This window comes from Oryctolagus cuniculus, chromosome X (genome assembly GCF_051225735.1).
Source record: "Oryctolagus cuniculus isolate XC-2025 breed Fujian yellow rabbit chromosome X, ASM5122573v1, whole genome shotgun sequence".
Lineage (NCBI taxonomy): Eukaryota > Metazoa > Chordata > Mammalia > Lagomorpha > Leporidae > Oryctolagus > Oryctolagus cuniculus.
This window is the reverse complement of record NC_142888.1, coordinates 119,464,561-119,474,774: the sequence shown is the minus strand read 5'-3', so window position 1 is coordinate 119,474,774 and position 10,214 is coordinate 119,464,561. Positions and strand designations below refer to the sequence as shown.

The following is a 10,214-nucleotide window of genomic DNA, read 5'->3' as shown; positions in this document are numbered from 1 at the left end:
AAAAATCAACACAGAGTTATAGTGTACAGAAAGGAGCATTTTCAGAGAAGGAGGGACATAAAAGCTTATAGTGGAAAGACTAGAAAAGCACATTGGGGGAACATGGACTATTTCTCTTACACTGAAGACTTTGACCTTTACTGAAGAGCCAAAGGCATTTTCAGTTACTGCTTATAAGAAAGGACCTGAGTTGATATATACAGAAAAAAAGATTTAAAAAAGATGCATGAGTTGTATATTGCTGCCTAAAGATTAACCCAAGCTGATTAACTTAATGCATCACAAATTTATTATCTCATAGGTCCGCTGGTTCAGGAGTCCAAAAATAACTCTATGGGTCCTATGCCCAGGATCTCATTACATTTGGGCTGCAATATTACTTGAGGTGTTTAATTCTTTTCCAAACTCATTCAGGTATTGTCATAATTCACTGGTTGTAGGGTTGAGGTTCTCATTTCTTACTGAATGTTTGACATGGGCTACCCCCAATTGCTAGAAATCAACCATATTATTGAGCTCCATCTCCAACCCCGTAACATAGACTTCTTTCCTGTCGAATCCCTCTGCTGTGCCTCTGATTTTCTCTGTTCTTGACCTCTAGACCTAGATTTAAAGTCTCACCTATTAGGGTAGGCCTAATCCTTATCTTAAGGTCAACTGATAAAGGATCTTATTTTATAAATGAATTTTATTGTGTACGCTTAAGGCATAGAACATTATGTTATAGGATATGTATATACAATTTGTATATATAAATATATAGTGGTTAGTATAGTTAAATGATTTAACATGTTAATCATCTCATATAGTTTTTCTCTTGCACTCTGGCAAGAACAGCTAGAATCTAGTTATTTAGCAAAAGTAATTAGTGCCTTTAATTACATCTGCCAGAATCTCTTCATAGCAGCATTTAATGTAGTAGTTGACGTCAGTATTCATACCTGGAGAAAGTGTTTATATACCAGGGGCCTGAGATCTTTAGGGTACATTTAAGAATTCTGCCTGCTGCAACACTAGATAAACCACTTACTTTCATTCATTTTTACTTTGTTAAATAGATCATGGAAGTTAGTGCACATGCACAGACATACATACACACTTGAAAAGTATACATGATGTTCCGGTTACTTCTGATTTACAGATATAATAGCAAAAGAAAATGCTTACCATCATTCAGGTCATTTGCTATCAGGTGTAAATTAGACATAAACTATATTATGAACATCCAGTATGAGGTTATTCACAACTGCTAGTCAATTTCAAATTAATCAAAGGGTGTTCAGCAGCATCTTATTTGAAAAATTGAAAATAAGACATGCTAAAAGTATGAGTGAACTAGATTTGCAATGGCTTGAGAATCAAATATTGCACAATACAAAGACAACTAAATTGTATAACATGACTCTTTGGCTTGTCAGAATTGCAAAATTGCAATATGCCTCAGTTAATAAGTGTAGGGTAGGATCATAAAACGGGCAATTGCACAAAAGCAGTAAGTACAGAAAGTGGCAGATTTCTTTCCTCCAAAGAAATTCACACTTTCTACTCTACGTATTTATAGAGTCATTTGCATTCATATTTATGATCTAAATTATCTTCAGTTATTTCTTACAAAACCAATTGGTCTGTGCTATTCATATCTCTAAGAGAAAAACTAAATGAGAAAAAAATGCATAAAAATGAACCAAATTCCCATGTGCATGCAAATAGAAAATAGGTGACACTCTGTATCTTTTGTGAATCACTGGTTTTTTGTTAATTCTTGACTCATTCATGTTAATTGATATAAACCACGAATTTCATTGAGAAAACTGACCATATGATACTATATGTAACTCCACTCTCCTCAACAGCACTGGCCTAGGGAGCAGCAAAAATAATCAACACACACAGACTCATCAGTCTCAGGTCATATTTCTGATATGATCCTTTGGATGCTGGCGTCACCTGACTTTTTAATAAAGAGTAATCATTACAGTTTTATCAAGCAGGAAAACTAACATCAGTCGTAAAAATCAACTATCAGGCAAATGGAAGCATATTCCATAAATTTTACAAGTGGTCATAGCTTGTATATCACTAACTAAATTTTAATATAATTTTAATTACTGGTGTTTATGATAAAATGCTTCTCTGTTTTGCTAATAAAATATTATAAAAATAAACATATTTCTCTAAATATACCATAATCAGAAAAACAAAAACAAAAGAGTCTTTACTCAGGTTTTATTAAACAAACAAGCATACTGCTATGCTTCAATAAGATATGGCTTCCAAAATCATGCAGATAGCTAAACTTCAAACTCATAAATGAACGGTAGTAAGAGGGTGGAAGCATAATACAACCATGGTGATTAGGAGGTGAACCTAGTGTAAAATCTTTAGGTTACTGGGGATGTGCTTTGAGAAGGTAGTTCAAGGTTGTTATAAGGCCTGATATAAACTCAGGCACTCTCTGTCCTTGGCTTGCCCTGTAATACTTCACCCACTGGGGCTGTGCCATTGCCACGCACTACCCTCATCAGATGCCAAAAAACTGGAGCCGCCTAATACTCTTGGACTGAACCTCCAAAACTGTAAGCTAAATAAAGCTTTCTCTTGATAAAATTAGTTGCTTTAGATGTTTCGCTGTGCTAGTTAAAATGCGACTAATACACTTGCCTATAATTCTGTGAGCACTGATATTGGAGTATTAACTTTGGTGGTGGACAGACTGGATTTTTCAAATCTTGTAACTGGAGGCCTTGAAATAATAATAGTTGGAGTATGTATGTAAGGAAATAAAAAGCATAGGAAACTAAACAACGATAGAAAGTAATGGATCTAGAAGTTTAAAATAAAATCCATGGTTTGAGGGCAAGTGTTTAAACATTTAAACAATCAGTTAAGACACGCAGACCCTCAGTGGAGTGCCTGGGTTTGATACCCGTCTCCAGTTCCAGGATCCAGCTTCCCTAGGAGACGGCAGTGATGTCTCAAATAACTGAGTTTCTGCCACCCACGTGAGTAGCCTGGGTTATTCCTGGTTTTGGCTTCAATCCACCTCAGCCTCTGCGACTGGAGGCATTTGGGGAGTGACCCAGCAAATAGGAGCACTCTTTCTCCCTGTATGTTTGTCTCTACCTCCCTAATTAATTAATTAATTAATTAAAATGAGACTTTTGATAAATCAAGAATTTGCGCCCATGTTATTGTATTTCTTGCTTCTTTGATGAAAGTATGAGGTCAAAGTGAAAATTCATGTGGATGTTGCCTAAAAGCAGTTAACATATTTACAAATGTATTGTATCTTTTGTGAGATGAATAAATCAAAGCCATTTTTAAAAATTAAAAATAGTAGTTGACCAGGATTCTAAACAATAGAAATGAGTGTGGTCTGCTGAACTACATGTGAATTGAGAAATATGGGCAGACTAGGAATCAAAGAGTGGAAATGGGGAGAGAATGCCAAGGGAGCACAATAAACATAGTTCATATTCACTTGCTGAATGTTAAAGATGCTTTGTGATCAAATACAAGGTCGCATCATTTTTACTTATTTTTTACCTATTGTGAAATATCAATAGTATTCACATTCTTATCCATTGATTTTATGTAAAAGTAGTTGAAATCCATATTTTGATTAGGCTTAAAATTTAATTGTTGATTTGGAGATTTTAAAATGTCAGCAATTTATATGATAGTTCATCTTGAGAGTTTTATAATATAAATGACATTACAAAAATACTCTATTTTCTTTATTAAAAAAATGTATCTAAGAGTCTGGACCTGTGGCGTAGCAGATAAAGCCACTGCATGTGATGCCAGCATCCCATATGGGTGCCGGTTCCAGTCCTGGCTGCTCCATTTCCAATCCAGCTCTCTGCTATGGCCTGGGAAAGCAGTAGATGATGGCCCAAGTCCTTGGGCCCCAGCACTCGCGTGGGAGTCCTGGAGGAAACTCCTGGTTCCTGGCTTCGGACCAACACAGCTCCAGCCATTGCTGTCATCTGGGGAGTGGATAGATCTTTCTCTCTCTCTCTCTCTCTCTCTCTCTGTCTCTCTCTTTGCCCCTCTGTAATTCTGCATTTCAAATAAGTAAATGAATCTTTAAAAAATTTTATTTGAGGTATACAAATTTCATTTATTTCATATGTACATACTCAGGAACATAAAAATACTTTCCTCCCTACCCTCCCTCTCACCCACACTACCACCCTTTTTCCTGATCCCTTCCTATTCCCATTCCTATTTTTTTTTACCAAGATCTTTTTCAGTTATTTTTATACTCATAAGTGTTAAACTGAGATCTGAAAATTCTGATTATGAGAAAAATATTCAGAGAATTTATAGGCTAGATTTTATTTCTATGATAGAGAAACTAAGGATTTTATGTAAGTATTAATATATTTAACCCCAATTTAACTGTTCCAAGTCTGAAAATCTTACCTAGACTTTTGATAAATGTGGTCTGTTGTTCAAACTGCAGAGTTTATTAGACATATAATTCAATCTACACCATATTCTACAATGAAAAAGCAAAATTTAAGTATATTTCTATAAATAGATTGACATTGAAAACTTGGGCAGAACTATATCAAGGCATGCTATAATCCAACTGTTTAAAATTGAAAGCCACATTTAAACAATCAGAAGGATAAATTGAGAATGGAGATGAAAACCAACTCCATACAAAAAGTCTTACATGAACAATCAGTCTTAAAGTATATGTGAGCAATGTGTCTTTACTTAATCATTTCATTACATATTGGAGAGAGTATTTCAGACATATGTTTATTAACTTATATGAAAATGAAAAGAAATGCAAATTGCTTAAACATAAAACTCACCTTTAAATTTATCTTCATAGCTTACTTATTTTCATTATCTTAGTTTTTAAAATAACTTAAAGTATATTTCATTAATTAATTGCTGTTCAATAATTTACATCATTATTTCTTATTCTTGCCCACGTCAAGAACACTTGTCTTAACGGCAACAGGAAAACTTTAAAATATAATTGGCAGGGTCTGTGAAAGACATGACTGCAACTTCTTTCTAACTTCTGTATTTATGACAATACTTACTTAGAATGGGCTTTAATGAAGCCTCGATGTCAATATTATCTTTTTCATCTCATTTTGATGTTCTTTTAACTCTCTAGGCAACAAAAACTTGAAATCTTATTTATACAAGCAAAAAACAAACCGAAAATTCTAACAGTGATATTCTTTAAGGAAATAGATACTACTTCACAAAGCAACAAATTCACCATTGCTAGAGATATTTTATTGTATATACAGCATCCTAACCAATACCCCCTTTTCTGAGGAACTTCCTATGTATCAACACAGAGACTGAGGCAGTAGTCATTTTAGATAGCAAAACCCTATTATCCATAGCCATAAATAATTGGTCCTGGATGGATAGCTGAGCCAAGATGAGATCTTTGTGTGCAATCTGGACTTCAGATGAAAGAATCAAGTCAGTCTCTCTTGAGTAAAGTCCTTTAAAATTCAGAAACTATAAACAGTCATGTGTTCAGCCATGTGGAGAAAGAATGAAGTCAACAACCAAGAAAAATCAGACATGTAAGTTATCAAATCCTTGTGGTATTTCAGTCTCTTTCTTCCTCAAATCCACTTATTTTCCTGTTTTTGAGTTCTATGAAATTTCCCACTATCTTTACGATAGATTTTCCTATTATCTTGGAACGTTTCACTTGGATGTCTTTCACTTGCAACACAGGAGTTAATATCAGGGATAAAATAGAAAGAAAGTAATTTTGCTTTATGTGACAATCTAAAACTGATGGGCTGTAACATTGCTTGAAATCCCAAGAATTCTATAATTCAATGACTGTGAACCTGTTATAGGATATCCTTTTGTCAGATAGATGTTTGTAGTGCTCATTTGCTATTCATCATAAAATACTCTTGTTTGTCATATGTTTAAAGGTATTATGAATTAAAAATCATTGGAAGTCAATAAAAGTTAATGAACAGATGGGGGTGGGATGGAAAAGTACGTATCTAAATCTAGGACTATCATTTGGATGAGGACAAATTGGTAAGTGATTTGGATTTAGCAACATACAGGATAAGAGATAAAAACTAAAAATCTAATTTTTTAAAGATTTATTTATTTATTTGAAAGTCAGAGTTACACAGAGAGAGGAGGGTCAGAGAGAGAGAGAGAGAGAGAGAGAGAGACAGAGACAGAGAGAGGTCTTCCATCTGCTGGTTCATCCCCCAGTTGGCAGCAATGGCCAGAGCTGCGCCGATCCAGATCCAGGAGCCAGGAATGCCTGATGCCAGCGCTTCAGGCCAGGGCATCACTGCACCACAGCACCAACCCCTCAAAAATCTAATTTTTAAAAGGCAAATTACTTTGGATCCAAAAATATTCTAGGGGTTAGAGCTAAAGATATCAGGGCAAAACAAAGAGCTAAGACCAGGGGAATATTTGGAGAGGCAGAAATAGAAGCTGGCTATATAAAGGACATCAGAAGAGACCTAATTAGGGTACATTGCCAATTGCCCAAGCCCACTAGATCCGCCCCTAGAAGTACATTCTATAGTTTTAACTGTGTCCTGTCAGTCAAAGTTGTGGGGAAATAATGGAAAAAGAGATGATGCACCAGATGTCTGGAGACAATAATATTCACTTTAGAAGAAATCTATGGGTTAATGACAAAGAAGGTAAAGATTGAAGGTTACCATCAGTTGAATAAGAGTTTCTGTCCATTATCTGGCTGCTTCTATCATATGAAAAAGGAGAGGTCTTCAAAGTGTTTATGAATAATTTGTATTATGAAAAATCTAGGGGATCATGGTGTAGTGGGTTAAGCCACCACCAGCAACACTGGCATGCTATATGGGCACTATTTGAAGTCCTAACTGTACAGTTCAGATCCAGGTCCATGCTAATGTGCCTAGGAAAGCAGCAGAAGATGGCTCAATCGCTTGAGCTCCTGCCACCCACGTACAAGACCCTGATGAAGCTTCTGTCTCCAGGCTTTGGTCTGGTCCAATCCCAACCATTTTAACCATCTGAGAAGTGAACCAACTGATGGAAGGTTTCTCTCTCTCTCTCTTTCTCTCTCTCTCTCTCCCACCCATGCTCCCTCCCTTCCTCTATCTCTGTCACTCTGCCTTTAAAATAAATAAATCTTTTTCCTTAACAAAGGAAAAAGAAGTTACACATGGATTTAAACATTTTTGCTCCAAAATAAACTTATATTTTAATTCCATCTTTCCAAAAAACTTTTTGGAGAACTCTAGTGTAACTCTCCTCTGGTCTAAAGTTTGAATAGAAAGGCATTTGCTCAGCCTAGCCTAGCCAATTAAATTCCATTGACTGAATGGCTCACTTTTTAGTCCTATCCCTTAGGAGAATTTTCCTAACCTTTAATATAAAATAAACCCTTACTTTGCTAAGCCAGATTTGACTGTAGTTGGTTTGTCCTTCTTTATGTTTACTTTAAAGCCTCTTATTTCCTATTATATATAATCCATCGATTTAACTTTTCTTCCATTTTTAAAATGGGAATCTGAATTGTACTTTTTATGGATACAGCTAAAGACAGCTGTGATCTGCACATCTTTATTTTGTAGCTCTGAGTGCCCTCTCAATCCCTGAAACAACTCATTCACTGGAGAAAAAAGAAAACCTGAAGACTGAGCTTGAACAAATAACTTGGTCAAAGGTAGTCAAGATCACAACAAAAATGCTGGCTACGTTAAGTTAGTAGAGTTATAGAACAGTATTATTCCTCTTCCCTCCATCAAGACTCCGAAGAGCAGAACTTAAGATTTCTGTAGACTATTCTTATCGTTAGGTTCGGTCAGTATCTTCTGGTTGCCCAATGCTCTCCAGATTATGCAACAATGAAGTAGTGGATTGGATGTCGAGTCTGAAAACAATAACTCCTTTTAAAAAATCCAAGAATTGGACAATATATACTGAACAACTGCTGGTAAAAACACTAACTGCTCCACATTCCAGAAAGAATATAGCTTAACGGGATCAAGATTTAAAGGGAAGGGTTGAGCTGACCATTAGCAATTTTCTTTTCCTCTAATGCTTTATAAAATGTCCCTACTACATCTTATTGTCTGTAATATACTTGGATGAGAGTATTGCAGCGGGGGAAGACGGGAGCCTTCAATATCTTTTGCATTTGACAGAGATTCCAGCAGTGTATCCTAAATTGTAGGGAAAGCACCCAGGAATAAAGGCCCAAAGTAAACTAACTTGTGATTTGGCAGGTATTTTTGAAACTTTCAATGGAGAGACCTCTGAGAATTAATTTGCTCTCCAATATCTCTATTTAGGCATGAACACTTTTGACATACTGCTGAAAGGGAGATTCAGTAGAAGAAAAATCAATCATGGGAAACAGACTGAGTGTCTTTTGGAATCCAAACGCTTTTCAATTATGTTCTTCAGTTTTCACAAATATTTAAATAATAAGCAATTGCCTTTGCTTACTTTGGTTTCAAATAGCTTTAGTTTTACTCATATTTAATGGATTATAAATTGAAACAACTTAATTTATTTTTGTCTCTAAAACAACTAAAGGACAAAATATACTGCTTGTGATTTATAGGTAACTAATTGAGATGGGATTTCTCTATTTAGTATAGCTTGGAAAAAGAAAAAGCCTAAGATAAAAATTTATAGTAATAGTGATTACTGAAAGAAAAACAAAAGTATTTCTACAAATAGGTATTAACACTTCAGAGAGAAGAGAATTATATATTCATCTTTAGCTATACTACCATATTGCTATCTTTATTTAAATGAAAATCAATATTATCTCTTAAAGACCTAGCAATTTTTAAATGGATGTTTTAATGGGAAAAGTCTTCAGGCAGAAAAGGAAGACTGTATGGCTTAATGGTGTAAAGTAAGGAAATAAAATGATAGTTGATTAATATAATTAAAAATGTTTCTTGAAAATAACCTTAAAAATAGTACAAGCTGATGTAGAAAACATAGAAGGCACAAATGCATTAGGAATATAAAAATAACATTTTGATAAATATCTAAAAATAATGATATAAAATAAATGTAAATATTTTAAATATTAAAAGCACACCATAACTATCTTCTAAGAAACAAAGTAAGTGATTATCCAGGAACAAATATATAAACATGTTCCCAGACAATGGTTTTGACCTAGCATTAACTCCTGAATGGACTGTAAAGTAACCTTTAGCATGTCACTAGACTCTACCAAATCATCAGCAATAATTATCAAATGGAGATAGCAATAGAAGCTCTACTTGTTTTCTATTGTTGCCATAGCAACTTGCCACTCTTAGCATAATAAAATAACACAAATTTGTTGCCTCACAGTTCTTGAAGTCAGAAGCCCAAGTGGGCTCAGTTGATTTCTCTGCTCTGGGTCTCCCAAAACCAAAGTCAACTTGTCATCAGCATGGTATCTTCTCCGAATTTTCTGGACAAAATTCTCCTTCTAAGATCCTTGGGTTTGTTGGCAGAATTCAGTTCCCAGTAGTTGTAATACTGAAGTCCCTGCTTCCTGGTTGACTGTCAGCATGAAGTCTAAGTTCCTTAATACCACCTGTATGTCTTGTCTCATTGTCCCTCTAACCTCAAAGTTAGCAACAGTGTGTTGAGTGCTTCTTACACTTAGAAGCCTTCTGACTTCTCCTTCTGCCATAACTTACTCCAGCCAGTGAAAGTTAGCCTACTTTTATGGTCTAATGTTGATCAGATTTGGGTCACCCAGAATAATCTTCCTATTTTATGGTCTCTGATCTTAATTCTTTGAAATTCCTTTTGGAGAGTAAGATAATCAATTCATAGGTTCTAAGGATTAAAGTATGGATATTTTGGAGAGTGGTGTTTTGACTACAATACTCCCTCATAAGTTTGTTGCAAGAGTTAAATGAGATATTATAGATAAAATGCTTAATGCAACATTCAATGAAGGGAACCGTTTGTGTGTGTGTGTCTGCATGTGTGTGTGTTTGTGTTTTTTAATATTTATTAATTTGAAAGTCAGCATTTCAGAGATAGAAGGAGAAAGAGAGAGAGAAAGAGAGAGAAAGAGAAAATGTTCCATCTGCTGGTGTACACTGCATCAGCCAGGGCTGGGTCCAGCTGTAGCCAGGACCCAGGAGCTTCCTCCAGGTCTTCCTCATAGGTGGCAGGGACCCAAGGACTTGGGCCATCTTCTGTTGCTTTCCCAGGCCATAGCAGGG

General features: G+C 35.3%; 1 long non-coding RNA gene across 1 annotated transcript in view; it reads left to right on the top strand.

The window, feature by feature from the left end:
* The first annotated feature begins 2,488 nt into the window (after positions 1-2,488).
* LOC149119738 (uncharacterized) overlaps positions 2,489-10,214 on the top strand; it is a 158,103-nt gene continuing 150,377 nt past the window's right edge. Inside the window, exon 1 of the long non-coding RNA XR_016227809.1 lies at positions 2,489-2,576. This is a non-coding gene — a long non-coding RNA (uncharacterized LOC149119738). The remainder of the gene's footprint in view (positions 2,577-10,214) is intronic.